The 19,407-nt window shown below is 43.8% G+C and overlaps 1 protein-coding gene across 1 annotated transcript in view; it reads left to right on the top strand.

The window, feature by feature from the left end:
- SHPRH (SNF2 histone linker PHD RING helicase) overlaps positions 1–19,407 on the top strand; it is a 1,609,144-nt gene that overhangs the window by 210,646 nt on the left and 1,379,091 nt on the right. The window lies entirely within an intron of this gene.

The raw sequence follows: 19,407 nt of genomic DNA, 5'->3' as shown, positions 1-19,407 counted from the left end.
GTTGATTGCTATGTTATTAACTTTCCTAGTCCACTCTGAGGGTTTGTCATTTATCTTTTTTGCTTGTCTGACAAATAGGAACTACTTTCTCCACAGTATTCTCAGTCTTCTTCTCTTTTGGCTGTCGTTAGGGGTTAAGAGTTGCCACAGCGGATTATCTGTTTCCATTTCTTCCTGTCCTCTGTATCCAACCAGTCAAACCCAGTCACTGGGGATGCACAAGCCAGTGCATTTCTTCGTACATGTCCCAAGCCCGGATAAATGGGGAGGGTTACGTCAGGAAGGGTATCCGGTTTGAAACCTCTGCCAAATGACATATGCAGACAACAATACAGATTTCCACAATATTCTCAATATAATCATAAAATATTTTCCAGTTTAATACACTGTTAGCATTTCTGAAGTCAAACTTCAGTCCTGATTATCTATAATATGACTAATTTTCCATAATCTATTTTAAAGAAATCCATCCACTGATTTATTACCACTGATAGTGTTTCTTCTGATAATAGAAGTTCGCCATTAGCCCAAATTTGGATTTTGCTTTCATTTCATTCATGAAATGCAACCAGTTTTCAATCCTTTGCACAGACATTCGACCCTAAGATATGGCCCTTCTGAAAGTGTATTACTTGTTTGCTTTTGAGGAATATACATTCATAGACTGCATACAAATAAAAGCTGTGTTGTTTAGTTTTGAACACAGACACCATCTGGAAAGCTATGCCATATTACAAGTCATTTATAGTGGTACTTGATATTATGATGAAAGTAAAGTAGATGAGCTTTGAATAAAAGTGTATGTTCTACCATGCATGAAACTTGAAAGATATTTTTCATCTTGGGGTATTTTCCATCTTTGCCATTTATTTTTTTCTTTGTTTTCTTTAGATGCAAAAACTGACACCACAGATTGTACACGTTTTAAGAGCTTACTGTATGACACTATTCAGAGCCTTGAAAGTCAGACTGTTCTCTGTCCAAATGTCTAGAAAGTTTGTAAAAAAAAGGGGGACTTTGCAAATATGAGCATCATTGTCATTAAGATTATCACCATTTTCTTCTCGTGTTTAATCCGTTGTACCTTCATCATATTCCATGTGTAATGCATCACCTCGTAAATAATCTGTTGACTTGATTATACTGTACATTAAAAAGATATTTTACTATGTCAGAGTGAATGGCATCCCATGCTTCTTTCATACACTTGGCAACCAAGTTGGTACCTGGTTTCATAAGGATGTCCCTTTTGTCGAACATGTTGTTCCAGAAGACATCCATTCACACCCCATTTTCTCATACATGCTATTTAAGTAGCCTATTGAGGAAGGCATCTAATGGTTTCTTCTGGTGTCATTCGAAGGGGATCCAGTCTCTGTCTGCCTGGATCCAGTATCTGTCTCCCTGGGATGACATGATTGACAGACGGTGATGCTTTGCCAGAGATAGCCTGAACCTGTCGCCCCTGGGATTTCAGATACTGGCAAAGGCTCTTGCCACCCCCTATAGTGCCTTTTTAGGCAGGGTTCAAATGACAAGATTACCACTGTAACAGGTACAAGCAAGAAAAAACTGAGGGTAATGCTACTCAGTGCTAGAAGTCTAAATCTCAAAATGCACTCACTCGAGGCACTCCTCAAAATGGAGAACATCGACCTCTATACTGTGACAGAGACCTGGGTCAAGGCTACAAAGAGCACCCCTGCAATACCAGGCTACAGTTCATACCACACGTTTCGGCCACCTAACCTGGACCGAAACACTAAAGGCAGAGGCATGTCCGTATTCACCAAGGATATCCACACCTCCAGGCTGGTTGCCCAACATAATGCATCCGAGATTCTCCAGGTGCAACTAACACTAGGCAAGACTGCAATTCATATTGTAGCTTGCTACAGATCCCCCACCATGCCCCATGATTCCCACTCCACTTTTCTTAACATACTGGAAAGTATTAAAGTACAACCAAATACCCTAATGCTGAGCAACTTCAACTACCCTGCCATTAACTTGGAAAACTACTCATGTACCAACACATTTGCCCAACGATTTTTGGAATTCATAAATTCCAACACCTTAGATCAACTTATCTATACCCCCACCAGGGGCACCAGTATCCTGGACCTGGTCATTACCAACATGGGCGACCGATGCTCCACACCACAGGTCAACTCCTCGGTCAGATCCGACCATAAGCTAATCACCCTAGACATCCTGGCCCCAGCCCCCATTAAGGTAACCATCTTAAAAAACTTCTCCAAAGCCAACTTCACGCTTCTCCAGACAGAAGTGGCAAACTTCACAGCACCCATGCTGACGGAAAGTAGAAGCACGACTGCTGAATCTTACACCAATGCACTGTATGAACACATACGTGAGTGCATGGACCGTGCCATCCCAAATAGAACCAATATGCCCTCCTCCAAGAAAGGAAGCCAATCTGGTGGTCCTCTGCCATAAACAAACTCTACAATAAAAGGAAGAAACTGTTGCAAAAAAGAGTAAAATCCCAAGATTGTCAGCCTCAGTAAGAAGCTGAGATCCCTCATAAGATCATCCAGAGCTAGTTATGAAAACAAAATCACCACAGATTCTAAAGACAACCACAAGGCATTCTATAGTTATGTCAGAAATCTCAATGGCAACACTCAGATCTGCTCTTAGTTACAGCACAATGGCACTAAGTATACAGAACCAACTGATATTGTCAACATCCTGGCAGATAGGCTCAGTGCAAACTTCACCCCCATCTCACCCCCTAAAGGGCCCATCTCAATACCGGAAGAATACCCGGTAATCACGGCCACACAGGTGAAAAACACACTTTCCAAAGCCAAGAATACAGCATCCATGGGACCAGACAACATTCCAGCCTGTGTTCTGCATGAACTACAAAATGAACTGGCACCCCACCTAAGTACCATGTTCAGTCATAGCCTCACTTCAGGCATTGTGCCTACTGAATGGCTCACAGCTACGGTTATCCCACTCCATAAGGGGGGATCCACCACGGACCCCGGGTAATACCGGCCCATTAGCCTGATGAGCCTTATCTGCAAAGCCATGGAATGTATCATCATGGAACTTACAAAGACATAGGTAACCTTCAAACTTGGACCCCACCCAGTTTGGGTTCGTGAAAGGCAGATTATGTCTCCTAAACCTGGTTGACTTCTTTGAAGTAGTCACCAGAGCCGTGGACAAGGGTAAAGTGATTCACACAGCCTGTGTATACCTCACCAAAGCCTTTGACACCATCCCCCACTCTGGAATCATAGATAAACTCACTTAACTGGGCATAAATCCGTATGTCACACAGTGGGTTGCCAGCTGGCTCACTGACAGAACCCATACCGTGAAAGTAGCCAACTCCAAATCTGACTTCAGACCAGTTACAAGTGGAGTACCACAGGGTTCAGTCTTGGGTCCACTCCTGTTCGGTATCTATTTCTCTGAAGTTCAGGACAACACAGAGGGTCTATGGCTAACAAAGTTTGCAGACGACTGCAAACAAGAAGCCATTACTGAATCCCCAAATGATGTGGACATTCTACAAAAGGGCCTCACTGAAACAGATGCCTGGTGTCATGGCTATGGTCTCAAGCTCAATGACAAAAAATGCATAGTCATCCCCTTTGGGAAAACCCCTGTGCCCATGAACTACCATATAGGCGGTAGTCAACTAAACACTGAAAGTGTGATAAGAGACCTAGGGAGACAGGTGGACAGTAGTCTCTCCTTTGGTAACCACATCCCTATAGTAGTCAGGAAATCCTTCTATGTGGCACACCTCATCACAAACGGTTTCTCATCCAGAAAAAAGAAGGTCATTGTTCCTCTCTACTCATCCCTCATTAGACCTATTATAGAGTACAACGCCCCGTTTGGTATGTACCTCACAAGACATTTACAACAACTGGAAAGACCGCAGAAGTACCTCACAAAGAGGATCTCTGGCCTCAAACAGATGCCCTGTGCAGACCAACTCAAAAAACTTCAGCTCTACTCTGTCGCGTATCACCTACTCAGAGGCGATTTCCGCCTAACATACAAAGCCATGTCAAACCCAGAGCTTTTGGACATGCTACACTTACAAAAATCCTAATCCCTACAAGCCACATGCTCCAGGGACCTAAACCTTGTCACCACAATAAAGAAAGCATGCTGGACAGATAGGTTCTTGTCCCAGAGACCCCCCCATACTTTGGAACAGACTGGCCATTTATGTCAAGCAGAGTACCTCATTAGCCCTCTTTAAGAAAAATCTTGACGATTGGATGGGAGATGGGGAATTCACCTCGGGGATCACTTCTGTGGCGCTGCTCAACAGGGGCACAAGAAAATAATTTTTGGGTGGCAAAAGCCAGGGAATCTTTATGGCTAGGCTTGTACAGGCCTTAGGGCCGATAGCCTAGTACCCACCTATGAACCTATGTTAAACCACCAGAAATGACAGCTAGTGCCATTTGCAGATATTTTGATGGCTTCTTAATATTGTCAGTGGTATGAATTGTCCCAAATAAGCAGTGATGGCCTTTTATGAATGAAACGTCATGTCAGGCCGGGCATTCCAGACACCATTCAGCCATTTGCTTGTTCCTTTATTGCTTGTCCATCCTTTATGTGGCTATGCAATCACCCCATGAGGAAGATTTAGATTTTTTGGCGATATTTTCTTCTTAAAATAACAGTGGACTACAACTTTGCATCAGTGGCTGAACATGACAGGACTAACTGTACAGTGCAAGATGTTCTTCATCTCACATTGCTGCAGTCCTTACATATGGGTAGTCCGCTGTCCTCGGTCGGCCCGAATACCAAAGTATTAGGCTGACGTCGGTCAAGGCGCTTAAAACTGACATCAGGACGTCAGGGTACAAAAGCGCATGACCGACGTCATTTCCTCAGTCTTTTTTGCCGCATGGTCCGATGCAGAAGCAGCGTTGCAAGTGCCGTTCGGCGTTCTGAAATTTTTCAAGTTCGGAGTTTCAGACCGAATCCAAGTTGGCTAAGTACCCCGTTGGGGAATATTTTGTTTTTTCTTGCCTCAGTGTTTTACCGGATGTCAGAAAAAGTGAATAACTGTATTTCTTGTGGGAAACAGATACCGCATAGGGATTATCATTCTTTGTGCATTCCTTGTTTGGGGCCTGAGCACGACGTTGTTGGGTGTCGCTTTTGTGCTAGGTTCAATAAGCGCACTATTGCGAAGGTTAGATTGTGCTAGGCTGGTCTTCGTAAGCGGTGCAATTATAATATGCCGCCGGACTGTCCGCCCGCTTCTACGAAGAAGCGCAAAGACAAAACAGTTAAACCCAGGCAAGATGAGTCGTCCGTTCCGGACGCCGGTTCTTTAGAGGCTTCAGTGGAACCGGTGGCTCCGACGGAGACTTCTCTGGAGTCTCAGGGGGAGACTTTGATTTTGCAGGATGTGGCCTCTCAGGAGGCAGGTCAGGCTGAAGGGGCTTCTCAGGTTACTGTACTCCCCCCCCTTCCTAGGGTGGTTAGGCCCTCTCCTTCTGTTTCCAAGGCTTCTCCCAGAGGCAGGCCAGGTTTAGCTTCTGTTGGTGTCACTCCTAGTTCAGCAGGGACTGTGCCTAAGAAGCACATGCTTAAAATGGCAGAAGATTTGATTACTCTGATTAGAGGTTCTTTGCCCCCTCCTGATAAGAGGCCTAGGGTGGAGCCAGAGTTGGGAAGTTTTGAGCAGGCTTCGATGTTTCAGAGTCTTCGGCTGAAGACTTGCAGGAGTACTCTCCTTATTCTGATTCTGATGCAGATGATTCCACTCCTTCTGCTTCTCCTCCAGAGGATTTTTCTTTTCAGAGACACTTCATTCTATGAGGGAACATTTTAAGTGGGAAGGTCAGGACTTCTCTGATTCTCGGAAAAGGCTTAGGGAATTTTTGCTTTTACCCCAACATAGGCCCTTGGCTATACCCCTGTTCTGGATGTTGTGGAAGATGTGTTTTCAGAGGCTTCACTTAATCCTGATTCTCTGCCTCCTCGCCTGTTAAACCGGATAGGTATTACAGGGTGCCTGAGGCTCATAAATATCTTTATAAGAGTCCTAGGGCGGACCCAGAAACTATTAGTCAGGGACCTAAGGGTGTCAAGGCCTCTGTTGTAAAAATCCGGTTCCTCTAGATAAAGAGGCCAGAGCTTTGGATAGATGGGGAAAGAAGGTCTATACATCTTCTACCTTAGCTATGAGGGCTTTGAATTGCCAGTTTCATATGTTGAAATATCAAAACTTTCTTCTTTCTCAATTGAAGTCTAAGGTGGATGCTCTGGCGGAAGGCATTGAGTGTAAAGAATTACAAGATTTGGTGCATGTCTCTGAACAGGTGGGTAAGCATTCATTACAATGTGGTTTTGATGCTGTGCAGGCCTCGGCTAGGGTGGCTGCCACTGGTTCAGTTCTTCGCAGGCACGCCTGGCTGAAGGATCAGAATTTATCTGACCATGTTAAGACAAGGATTTTGGATGCTCCTTTGCAGTCTGATGTGTTGTTTGGTTCACCTGTGGAGTCAGTCTTGAAGAAAATGGAAGACAAGGCTAAGTCTATGCAGGCTGTTAAAGATTTTTTGCAAGTTCAGCCTCCGAAGTTTAGTAGGAATTGGCCTGCTAAGGGGTGGACGTATCCTTCATATGATTCTCAGTCTAGGGGTAGATCTAGACGTGGTAGGGGCAGAGCTCAGAGTTCTTTCAGACCTAGAACAGGGAGTTCACCTGCACAATCTTCGGGTGAGGGCAGGGGCCAGTCCTTTCGTAAACAGGCCCAATGACCTACTTTTTCAGCTGCCAGATCCTTCTTGTCTGGCAGCACCTTTGGGAGGAAGGTTGGCACTCTTCAAGGAAAATTGGATTTTGATTACCCAAGACAAATGGGTATTGGATATCATACACCAAGGTTACAAGTTTTATTTCCATACCTTGCCTCCTTTCAAAGGCATGCCGGACGCTCCTCCTCAGCAAAGACTAGAGGCTCACAAACAAATTTCTCTACTACTTCAAATAGGGGCCATACAACCGTCCCTCTGCCAGAAGTGGGCCTAGGATTTTATTCTCGCCTGTTTCTAGTACCAAAGAAAGGGAACACGTGGAGACCAATTTTGGATTTATCTATCCTCAACACATATCTGGACATTCCCAAGTTCAAAATGTTGACGTTACAACAGCTTTTACCTCTGCTGGGCAAAGATCACTGGATGGTGACTCTGGATCTCAAGGAGGCTTACCTTCATGTTTCTATCAGGCTCAGTTGCAGGAAGTATCTGCGTTTTCGGGCTGGGACTTCTCATTATCAGTTCTCTGCATTGCCCTTTGGCTTATCTACTGGGCCCAGAGTATTCACGAAGGTTCTGGCTCCAGTGGTAGCTTTCTTCAGGCTAAGAGGAATACAAATCTATCCTTATTTGGACGATTGCCTGATTCTGGCCCAAGGAAAGGACGAACTTCTTCATCATTTACAGTATGTGATGGCAGTGTTAAGATGCCTGGGGTATTCTGTGAACGAAATAAAGTCCAGTCTAGTACCCTCTCAGGACATGTGCTTTCTGGGTGTGAGACTGAATACAGCATCCCAGATGGCCTTTTGACCCCGGACAAACAAAAGAATCTTTCTCTTTACTTCCACCAATTGTCTCGTCAGTCCAGGCTGACTGCAAGGACAGTCCTTCAAGCCTTGGGGTTCATGGCATCTTGTATTCTGGTACTTCCCAATGCCAAACTGCATATGAGGAAGCTACAATGGTATCTCAAAAATGTATGGACACAGCACTGCCAAGATATGGACACTGTCATTCAGATAATACCTTGCATTCAAAAGGAATTTTTGTGGTGGGCTCAGGAATGTCACCTAAACAAGGGACTCTCTGTGACCCGGCCAGAGGCGAGTCAGATTCTAACGACAGATGCCTCAGACAAAGCTTGGGGAGCTCATCTAAATGGAAAATGGTTACAAGATACGTGGCCTGCCAGACTTCAACATTTACATATCAACTTGAAGGAGATGTTAGCAGTCCAATTTGCATTGATAGCTTTCAAGGATTTACTTCTTCCAGGGCAGGTGTTGATTCAAACAGACAACACAACTGTCATGTGGTACATCAACAAGCAAGGGGGACGATTCATATCCTCTATGCAGACAAGCAATGATTTTGTGGGAGACTGCTCTCAGTTTACAGCTAAATCTTCAGGCAAGGTTTCTGCCAGGAGCACAGAACTCCTTAGCAGATGTGTTGAGCAGACAAATTATGGATCCCCACGAGTGGAAATTGGATCCTCATGTATTTCAGAAATTGACAGTGTTATGGGGAACTCCAGACATAGATCTGTTCGCTTCTCCACTAAATTACCAGCTGCCAAAGTTTTGCACAAAAGGTTTCATCCCACAGCTTGGAAAGTGGATGCTCTCTCATTCAGTTGGAGCAATCTTCACGTGTATGCCTTTCCACCTCTGCCTCTCCTCCCAAAAGTACTCCTGAAGGTCAGACAGGACAAGCCAAACATGATTTTAATAGCTCGGATTGGCCTCGACAGCACTGGTACCCATTACTGAGAAGTCTGGTACGGAGCCTCCATGGCCTTTGCCTTCGATTCCTCACCTGCTGTCTCAGGAGAACAGTCATTTACTCAATGTCAAACTTCACTCTCTGCATCTGACAGCCTGGCATATTCTGTTTTAAACCCTGGAGGGTCTCAGCTTCCACAACAAGTTTTGAATGTTATTTTGGAGGCCAGAAGGCCTAGTACAAGGAAAGTTTACGCAGATAAATGGAGGAGATTTTTAATTTGGAGTACAGCAAAGGACTTTGATGTTTCTAAACCTAATTTGAGTGTTGCTCTTCAATACCTTACTGAGTTATTGGACAAAGGTTTGTCCTTCTCCTCTATAAAGGTTCATGCTGCAGCAATTTCTGCTCACTATGACTGTGACCCACCATTATTTTCTCATCCTTTGTTTAAGCAATTCCTTAGAGGGGCAAAGAATATAAGACCCCCACGTAGAGCTCCTACTCCTGCTTGGGATCTCAATTTTGTGTTGGAGAAACTCACTCTACAACCTTTTGAGCCTGCAGCTACTGCCGAGTTGAAATATTTATCATGGAAGACTGCTTTTTTGTTGGCCATTACCTCTGCAAGAAGGGTTTCTGAATTACAGGCCCTTATGGCGGTTGAGCCTTTCTTAATTTTCCACAAGGATAGGGTGTCTTTGCGTACTAACCCTTCCTTTATGCCTAAAGTGGTTTCTAGTGTGGCTTATTTTTTTTTTTTATTTTATTTATCATTTGTTGACCGGGAAAGTCCGACTAGGTTCCACAGAGCCTGTTTTCAGCGGAGGCCCGGGGAGAAATTCTCCAGATGTATGTCTTTGGAATGTGGGAGGAAACCGGAGTACCCGGAGGAAACCCACGCGAACACAGGGAGAACATGCAAACTCCACACAGAAGGCACCCCAGCCGAGAATCGAACCGGAGAACCTCTTGCTGTGAGGTGACAATGTTAACCACTGCACCACTGTGCCGGCTTTAAACCAAACTATTCATTTGCCTACTTTTTATGCAAACCCCCAAAATAAAGGGGAGAAGATTTTGCACACTTTGGATATACACAGACAGTTGCGATATTATTTGAGCAGATCTAAAGGGTTCAGGCAGTCTCAGCAGTTGTTTGTTTCATTTGCTTTGGGTTCTCAGGGCAAACCTGTTTCAAAACAAACTATTTCTAAGTGGATTGGTTTTTGTATTGCTTTTTGTTATTCCCATCATGGTAAGGAGATTCCAGCTGGGATTAGGCCTCATTCCACTAGGGCTACTGCCACTTCTACAGCTTTTTTAAGGGGTGGCTACTAAAGATATTTTGGAGGCAGCTACTTGGAGTTCAGTGCATACTTTCTCTAAGCATTACCACCTTCCACTTTACTCTAAGTCTAGGGCTGGTTTTGCCACTGCAATTTTACAGGGCATTTTGGCAGCTCCTAATGCTTTATAGTTTTGCCATCCTCCCTTACCTCTGCTTTGGGATTCTACCCATATGTAAGGACTGCAGTAATGTGAGATGAAGAACATAGTACAGTTTTGTACCTACCATAAATGTAGATGTTCAAGATCCACATTGCTGCAGTCCAATTTACCTCCCTCCTTCCCTCTGTAGTTAGAGGTGGTTGTGTGGTCTGGGTTGTAAATATTGTAAATATGGTTAGTGCAGGGGTGGTTGGTTGGTCTTTGCTGTTTTTTGGCTTTGGCCTTTCTTTTTAGGGCCTTCTGACATCTGGGGCAAGAAAAGACTGAGGAAATGACGTCGGTCATGCGCTTTTGTACCCTGACGTCCTGATGTCAGTTTTAAGCGCCTTGACCGACGTCAGCCTAATACTTTGGTATTCGGGCCGACCGAGGACAGCGGACTACCCATATGTAAGGACTGCAGCAATGTGGATCTTCGAACATCTACATTTATGGTAGGTACAAAACTGTACTTTTTCTTGTTATGTTGTTTTGACCAAATCTGTTATATCACCTTTGCAGCTAAATGTCCAGTTGCCAGCCATATGAAATTTCATAGGCATTTAATTCATGTCACCAGTGCTGCTCGGTTTATAATCCTGCAGTTTATGCTGCATACTGATAAACTGATGGATATTAATGCATTTGACAGATGTTCTTCAGGTTTCACTGTTGCAGTTATCACACTTGAGTTATCTGCCTGAAGGTAGCCCTCAGTCAGCCCGAATACCAGAGTCTTGAGATTTCTGTGTCAGATGCTGTCACCTCTTCCATGACGTCAGGGGTATAAAACATGTAGCCGACTCCATTACATTAGTCTTTCTTGCAGAGAAGGAGCCCGAAACAGAAGCAGTTCGCAAATGCCGGTCGGCTGCTACCTGAAATTTTTGTTTTTCGAGTTTCAAACCTGAAGTCTTCTAAAGCTAAGTACCCCGTTGGGGATTCTTTTTTCTTGCTCTAACCAATGTCAGAAAAATTAACAAGTGTCATGCCTGTGGAAAGCAAATACCTCACTGAGATTTTCATTCTTACTGCGTCACCTGTTTAGGCCCAGACCACGACGTCCTTCGCTGTCGGTTTTGTGCCTTGTTTAACGCCCGAACCATTCGTCATTGGGCTATTTTTGTAGCTAAATTCTTTCGCTCCTGTTCTCCGTATTCCGAAATGGCTTCGGTATGCCATCAGACTACTGATCTTCCGAAAAAGCACAAAGACCGCATAGGTCAAAAACTGCCGACGATGTTTCCGTTAATCTAGTCGCCAGTCCGTTGTTGCTCAGTGAGGCGCTTTTGCAGCCCGATGCTCGCTTTTACAGATTCGCAGGCCTCTGCTGAGACCCATTCGGAGTCTGGTATGCCACGAGATGCTTCTTCGACTATGGAACCTGCGGATGTCTCTGCCTTGGATGGCTCTGGAGCTGCTGTGCAGGCACTGGCTTCTGAGGGTGTATTCAGGCCTACAGACATTCATATTAAACTGATAACTTCATTTTCAACTAAAACTACTGAGTTTATCAGGCCCAGAGTTTGCACTACGCCTAGAAAACCGACATCCAAAGCGCATGCTCAAGCTCCCATGCCACAAAAACAAATGCTTAGAATGGCTGAAGACCTTATTACTCTAATTAGGGGAAGCCAGCCTTCCCCTGATAAAAGACAAAGAATTGAATTTCCTTCTGATTCTACAGACCAGGAGTCTGATGACTCTGACCCTTCTGATTACTAGGACATACCCTTATCTACCTGTGAGGATTCAGATGCAGATGAATCCATTCCCTCTGCCTCCCCTCCAGAGGATTTTTCTTTTGGTGAAACCTTGCATACCTTAAGAGAGCTTTTCCGCTGGGAATGCCAGGACTATCCTCAGTCCAAAAAGAGACTTAGGGAATTTTTAGATTTGCCTCAGCACAGGGCTCTAGCTATACCCCCTGTCTTGGATGTTGTAGATGATGTCTTCGTGGAGTCCAGTCTTACTCCTGACACTTTACCACCAGCTCCTAGAAAACCTGACGGGTACTACAGAGTACCTGACTCTCACAAATTTCTCTTTAAGAATCCTACTGTGGATCCAGAGACCATTTCCCAAGGACCTAAAGGCATTAAGGCTACTACAGCCAAAAACCCTACCCCTTCAGACAGGGATTCTAGAGCTTTAGACAGATGGGGTAAGAAGGTATATACCTCTGCAACTCTTGCCATCAGGGCTTTGAATTATCAGTTTCACATGTTGAAGTACCATCAACATATTATGGAACTAATTAAACAAAAAATGGTGTTACTTCCAGATTGTGCAGAAAATAAAGATTTACAAGAGTTAATGTATTCTGCAAACAAAGTTAGTAAACGTACTTTGCAGTGTGGGTTTGATGCCTTAGAAGCATCTTGCAGGGCTGCTGTCACTGTGTCTGTACTGAGAAGGCATGCTTGGCTAAAGGAACAAGTCTTGCCAGACCATGTCTAAGCAAAATTACTAGGTGATCCATTAAATCAGGAGTGTTTGTTTGGCACAAAAGCAGAAGAAGTTCTTATAAAGATGGAAGAAAAAGCTAAATCTATGCAAACCGTCAAAGATTTCTTACAGGTGCAGCCGCCTAGATTCGGAAGGCATTGGCCTTCAAAAAACTGGTCCTTTCCAGTCCCTCTCAGGCCTTCTCAGTCCAAACCCAAGGGAACAGACCACCAAGACTACAGTCTCAGGGTATGCAGAGATCTAAACAATGGAGTGTTTCCACCTCAAAATGAGGGAGTGGTAAGCCACCCCCTTATGGAAAAAGTTCACAATGACTTTCCAGTTATCCTTCCCAGCCATGTCCAAGTACTTGCACCCCTAGGAGGAAAACCCACCCTTCATGCAAAAAACTGGATGTCCATTACTCATGACCGATGGGTTCTAAACATTGTATCCCAGGGATACAGATTCTACTTCCACTCACTGCCAACCCCAAGCGGGTTTCCAGACCTTCCTCCAAACCAGTGGGCACAGGCTCAAAAGCAAGTACTTTCCCTTCTCCATATCAGGGCTATTCAACCTGTTCCAGTAGAACAAAGGGGACAGGGTTTCTACTCCAGACTGTTCCTGGTGGCCAGAAAAGAGAGCTCTTGGCACCCTATCCTGGATCTATCAATTCTCAACACCTTTCTTGTGGTCGCAAAATTCAAAATGCTTACACTGCAACAGCTTCTTCCTATGCTAGCCAAGGATGCCTGGTTAGTCACCCTAGACTTAAAAGAAGCTTATCTGCACATCCCCATAAGGGAGTCTTGCAGGAAATATCTACGTTTCAGGGCAGGCTCTATGCACTATCACTTCTCTGCACTTCCCTTTGGCTTATCTACTGCACCCAAAGTATTCACAAAATGCCTGGCTCCAGCCATTGCATACTGCAGGCAGAGAGATATTCAAATCTACCCATACTTGTATGATTACCTGATTCAGGTGGGCAGTCAGGAATTGCTACTTCAGCACCTGGCATTTGTAAAAAGACTTCTAACTTCATTGGGATCCACCATCAACGAAAAGAAATCACAACTGGTGCCCAGCCAACAAATTGTATTCCTGGGAGCAAGCTTGAACACAACTTCCCAGATGACATTCCTCGCTCCAGAAAAGCAGGTCCATTTGACAAACTATTTCAAACTAATGGCCACCAAAACCCAGCTATCTGCAAGGAAAATATGGCAAACCCTAGGGTTCATAGCCTCATGCATTCTGCTAATTCCATATGCAAGACTGCATATGAGGAAACTTCAAGGGTACTTGAAAAGTCTCTGGTGTCAACATTCTCAGGACCTGGAAACAATGATTCCTATCATACCTTGTCTAAGGGCAGAGTTCCTTTGGTGGGCAGAAGCATGCATCCACAACAAGGGACTTCCTTTCACTCAACCCCTCGCCGCCCAAACCCTGACAACAGATGCATCAGACTATACATGGGGGGCTCGCATGGCAGGCAAATGCATTCAATGCAAATGGAGCCCAGAACAAATTCCCCTGCATATCAATCAAAAAGAGATGTTAGCTGTACAGAATGTTCTGACAGCCTTCAAATACCTTATCCTTCCAGGACAGCTCCTGATGAAGACAGACAACACCACAGTTATGTGGTACATAAACAAGCAGGGCAGAACTCAGTCTTACCCACTCTGCAGGTTAGCCATGGCTCTATGAAACACAGCCTTGAGCAACCAAGTGCACCTACAAGCTCAATTCCTGCCAGGCAAGAAAAATTCACCGGCAAACGACTTAAGCAGAAATCTGTTGGACCCTCACGAGTGGAAACTGGTACCCAACTCATTCAAACTTCTAACCCAGAGGTGGAGAACACCGGAGGTGGACCTTTTTGCCTCCTCCCAAAACCACCAATTGAGCAAATTTTGCACCAGGAACCCTCACAGCAAAATCTGGAAGGTGGGATGCCCTATCCTTTACATGGGAAAACCTCTCAATTTATGCCTTTCCTCCTCTGCCCCTCCTCTCAAAAGTACTACTGAAGATCAAACAGGACAGACCAAGGGCAATCCTTATTGCACTAGACTGGCCACACCAGCACTGGTACCCACATTTATGCAGTCTGACAGCAGTGCCACCCTAGCACCTACATCAGACACCTTCCCTGCTGTCTCAGCAGGAGGGACAGAGTTTGCATCCACAACTGCAAACCCTAAACCTTACAGCCTGGCTTATCCCCTGAATACACCACCAGCATCCCTCAGCAAACAGGTGCTGGACATCATCCTTGAGGCCAGAAGGCCTAGTACCAGGAAATCCTATGCTGAAAAGTGGAAAAGATATTGTTCTTGGAGTCAGTCTCAAGGAAAGGACACAGCTGTGCCCACCTTACCTCAGATCCTTGATTACCTAGCAGAGCTGCTCCGCAGAGGCCTATCCTTCTCATCCATTAAGATTCATACCTCTGCCATCTCAGCTCATTATAATACTGAGCCAACTCTCTTTTCTCACCCTCTCATCAAACAGTTCCTGAGAGGAGCTAACAATTTAAGCCCCCCCCCCTAGGAGAGCTCCCACCCTGGCCTGGGACCTTAACTTTTGTACTGGAGAAGCTCACACTTCCCCCTTTTGAACCTGCTGCTTCAGCAGAGTTAAAATTCCTCTCTTGGAAAACAGCCTTACTTCTAGCTATTACTTCAGCAAGAAGAGTGTATGAGTTACATGCACTAATGGTGGTAGAGCCCTTCATTATTTTCCATGCTGACAGGGTTTCCCTCAGGACTATCTCTTCCTTTATGTCCAAGGTGGTATCCAGTGTGGCTTTAAACCAATCCATCCATTTGCCAACCTTTTTCCCTAATCCTCAGAATAAAGGGGAAAGGATCCTGCACTCCTTGGACGTGCACAGACAGCTCAGGTTCTACCTTGACAGGACTAAGCCTTTCAGAAAATCTTACCAGCTGCTAGTCAGCTTTGCTACAGGGGCAGAGGGCAAGGCCATTTCAAAGCAAACCATTTCCAGATGGATAACACACTGCATCCATTTCTGCTACAAGCACCATGGAAAACCTCTGGGGATCAAAACTCATTCCACTAGAGCTACTTCAACCTCTACAGCATTTCTCAGGGGAGTCCCTACCAGGGACATCCTGGAAGCTGTAACCTGGAGTTCTGTACACACCTTCACCAAGCATTACCTACCACTTACCTATTTTTTTCTAAATCTAGAGCTGGATTTGCTACAGCAGTCTTACAAGGCCTGCTAGCCAGCCCTAAGACTTCTTGACTGCCTCCACCATTCCTCAGCTTTGGGAATCAACCCAAGTGTGATGACTGCAACAGTGAAACACGAAGAACATAGTACAGATGTGTACACTTACCATAAATGTAGATGTCTGAGTGTATTCACTGTTGCAGTCCTGGTTCCCTCCCTCCAGCCCCCTGGCTTTCTCTATCATTTCTACCTATCCTCTTTCTGGCCATCTTTTATGGCAGGGATATTTACTTTTTACTGGGGGTGTTCCACACCATGTAATAGCTTCCTATTTTGGGGGCTCCTGACATCTGGGGCAAGAAAAACTGATGTAATGGCGTCGGCTGCATGTTTTATACCCCTGACGACCTGATGTCATGGAAGAGGCGACAGCATCCGATGCAGAAATCCCAAGACTCTGGTAATCGGGCCAACTGAGGGCTACCTGCAGGCAGATAACCCAAGTGTGATGACTGCAACAGTGAATACACTTGAACATCTACATTTATGGTAAGTGTACACAACTGTACTTTTCTGAGCATTTTAGTCCTCTGTTACAGGCACAGGTTCTTTTCATAAAATGGGTGAGGACACTAACCTCCAGTGTCTTCTGCTTTGTACTTTTTTTATATGGAAGTCTGCAGAGCTAACAGTTGAGTATCCATTCACATTTTGGTGTAACCATAGTCGACTGTACATAACCCAGTCATGTAGGTCATTCTATAAGTCTTGGAATCATGTTACTTTAAATCTGCTTGCTTTCTTAGTTTTAGGCATGCTCTATAAATCTGTTTTCCTTCTTTTCTCTCAGAAACTAGGTTTTTGCTTTTATGAAACTCTTTGCCAACAGCAGAGCTGTTATTTTAGCATGCTCAATGGCTTTTAAGCTAAATCCAACAAAACAAGATTCCTACTATTGTTTCTCCTTTATGGGACTCATTTTCCCAACTTCATATTGCACATATACTGTAAGCTCTTGCCGTGTGGGCCGTGCCTTATTTCTCCAATCAATGCAGATGTCTGATTGGAAGGAAAGCTCTGTATTACTTGCCAACTAACTTGCATTTGCATTTTTTCCTTTAAATATTTGCTGCATTTAGTGGTTTTATAAATAATTGCAAAGGTATGATAATTAAAAAAAGGACTGCAAATAGAAGCTAAGCATTTTTTTAATTTTAATATTGTGCTATAACTTGTGAAATATACAAAAACAAGGAAATGTTTGCATGGTAGTTTTACTGTTTTTTATGCATTTTCGTAAGATGGTAATACTTTAGTAATTGTATCTAATAAAACCGTAAAGCAGGAAATGATAGAATCAGGGAATAAGTAAGGTGGTAGTGTTAAATGCATTCCCTCACTCATGTAATAATAGGGCATGGCTAGTTAATTCGTTTTCTTTTACTATGTAAAGCAAGCATATTTTTCTTTCTTAATTAAAGTAATTGGGGTGGGTTGTGTGGCTGTGAACAAAAGAAGCCATTTGAAATGTAGTAAAGTGTTAATAGAAATCAAGTAGCTGGTGTGTGCCACACAATAACAGCAGCAAATTGTTGTACAATATTAGTTTGTTCAGAGCAATCTGTGAGACAGGTGAATCACATAATACCATCAGCAGGTTGAAATACATTACTGATTTCATTACTGTAGTCAGGAGAGATGATGTATATCACACACTGAATGCTGTCATTGTCTGACACACCACATCACTCCTCTTGTGGTAGCAATTCAATGAATGGACTGATATTACCATCTGCTGCTGTTATTGTGTGATATACCCCCTCTGCCTTGATCGTTGTAAGTGTCATAGAATTATATTTCACTCTTCCGCTGGCATTCCTTCACACACTCCTTCTCTCTGATTACTAAAGACATCACAGTAATTAGTATTACTACAGTCAGGGAGAGGGAGTATGCCAGTAATCTTGGACGTGGGGATTGCACTGAAGAATAACAGCAACAGATTGTCAATAAATTGCTGGAGACACAAATTCTTTCTTTGTGGTCATGGAGATTATGGCAGAAGTGTCTTTAGTGTTGAGAACGTGTTTCTTAGCTGCAGTGTTTTTTCTCTTGCAGTTACTTTTATTTCTACTACTAGGACACAAGATCATTTATGTAATTCCCATGGTACCATGGTGTGCAAGTTAAACCCATTTTACAGGGTTGGTTTATTTTAGGATAAATGCGTTGACCTATTTTTCAAGACAATTTTTTTGCATACATTATTTGATTTGTACAGACATATGTAGGGTAATGCACTTTTTATTTCAACCCATCATTTTTGTCCAAAAGCTTAGATTCTGGACTTGGCCATTCTTCCACTAGTGTTCATTTGGCTGTTATTTCCAGTTTTATTCTGAGATGCACCAGTCTTCCTCTCTTGTGTCCCTTAAACTCTATAATTTTCTTACAAGCTGCTTTTCAACTTGGACCTTTTGCGCTTGGGACTTTTATTTCATGCCAGAAAAACTCACTCACCCTTTGTGCCAACTGCATCTGCAGATCTAAGGTTTGTCTCCTGGAAGACTGTGTCTTTACTAGTTATTATGTCTGTCATGATCATTTCAGAATTCCATGTCCTTTCCATCAAGTCTTCAGTGTTAGATTTCCACAGAAAAAGGATGACACTTAGCAGAAAAACATTGTTGCTCAAAAGTTGCCCCTTGACTAGAAGATGAATCAGTCAGTTAATTTACCTGTCTTCTTTCCAAACTGTTACAACCAAGATGAATATTTTCCCTGCTTGATTGATGCCTACAGACAGTTCAGATTTTATGTTTGTCTTTCGGCTTTTCCCGGTTAGGGGTCGCCACAGCGGAACTCCGGTCCGCTAATGATTGGCAGTTGTTTTTTATGGTGTCGAGTTGCCAGCCCAATGCCCAACCTTCAACGAAGGCACGCCCATTCAACGCATGTCTTTCGAACACCCACTCGAACGTGGGGAGGACATGCAGACTCCACAGAGAAGGCACTCCCAACCCAAGCCGAGAATCGAAAGGGAGAACCTCTTGCTGTGAGGCAACAATGCTACCGCTGCACCACCGTGGAAGTCAAGCAACATAAATGCATCTTTCCACAATGATAGCCAGTTATTTGTATTCATTGCAAAGCCTAAACCTGGAAAGAAAATTTTAAGTTCTCCCTTTCTAGATGGTTGAAGTTTTCCCATTAAATGTGGATAGCCTTTGCCTACAACTCCATAGGCTCACTCTAGTACAGATGTAGCTAATATTTTTATTTATTTATTTATTAATTATATTTGTTTACTGGGTAATGTCTGACTAGGCCAGAAGCCCATTTTCAGCTGAGACCCGGGGAGAAAAACTCCTGACATACAGTAGAAAATGCTAACTAATACTAGCCAATATAATAATCTTAATAATGTGTGATAAAAAACAGAGTATACATCAACAGCAAACAAGTACTTATGTACAGATATGAATCCTAGTTAATACTAACAAATCTAACAATATTAATAATGTTTTGATAGGAAACAGTGTACACATCTAAAGCAGGCAATTTATTTCTGCATTTTTCTGTAATGTCACTGTTGGTGACATTTGTCCTGATGGTCTTCGTGTTTCACTGTTGCAGTCATTTCACTTGGGTTATCCTGCTGGTAGGCTACCCTCAATCGGCCTGAATTCCAAAGTCTAGGTCCGGCGTCGGTTGCTGTCGCCTCTTCCCTGACATCAG

This window comes from Protopterus annectens, chromosome 1.part0 (genome assembly GCF_019279795.1).
Source record: "Protopterus annectens isolate FY-2018-M chromosome 1.part0, PAN1.0, whole genome shotgun sequence".
NCBI classification, from domain to species: Eukaryota; Metazoa; Chordata; order Ceratodontiformes; family Protopteridae; genus Protopterus; species Protopterus annectens.
This window is presented reverse-complemented; position numbering and strand designations above follow the sequence as displayed.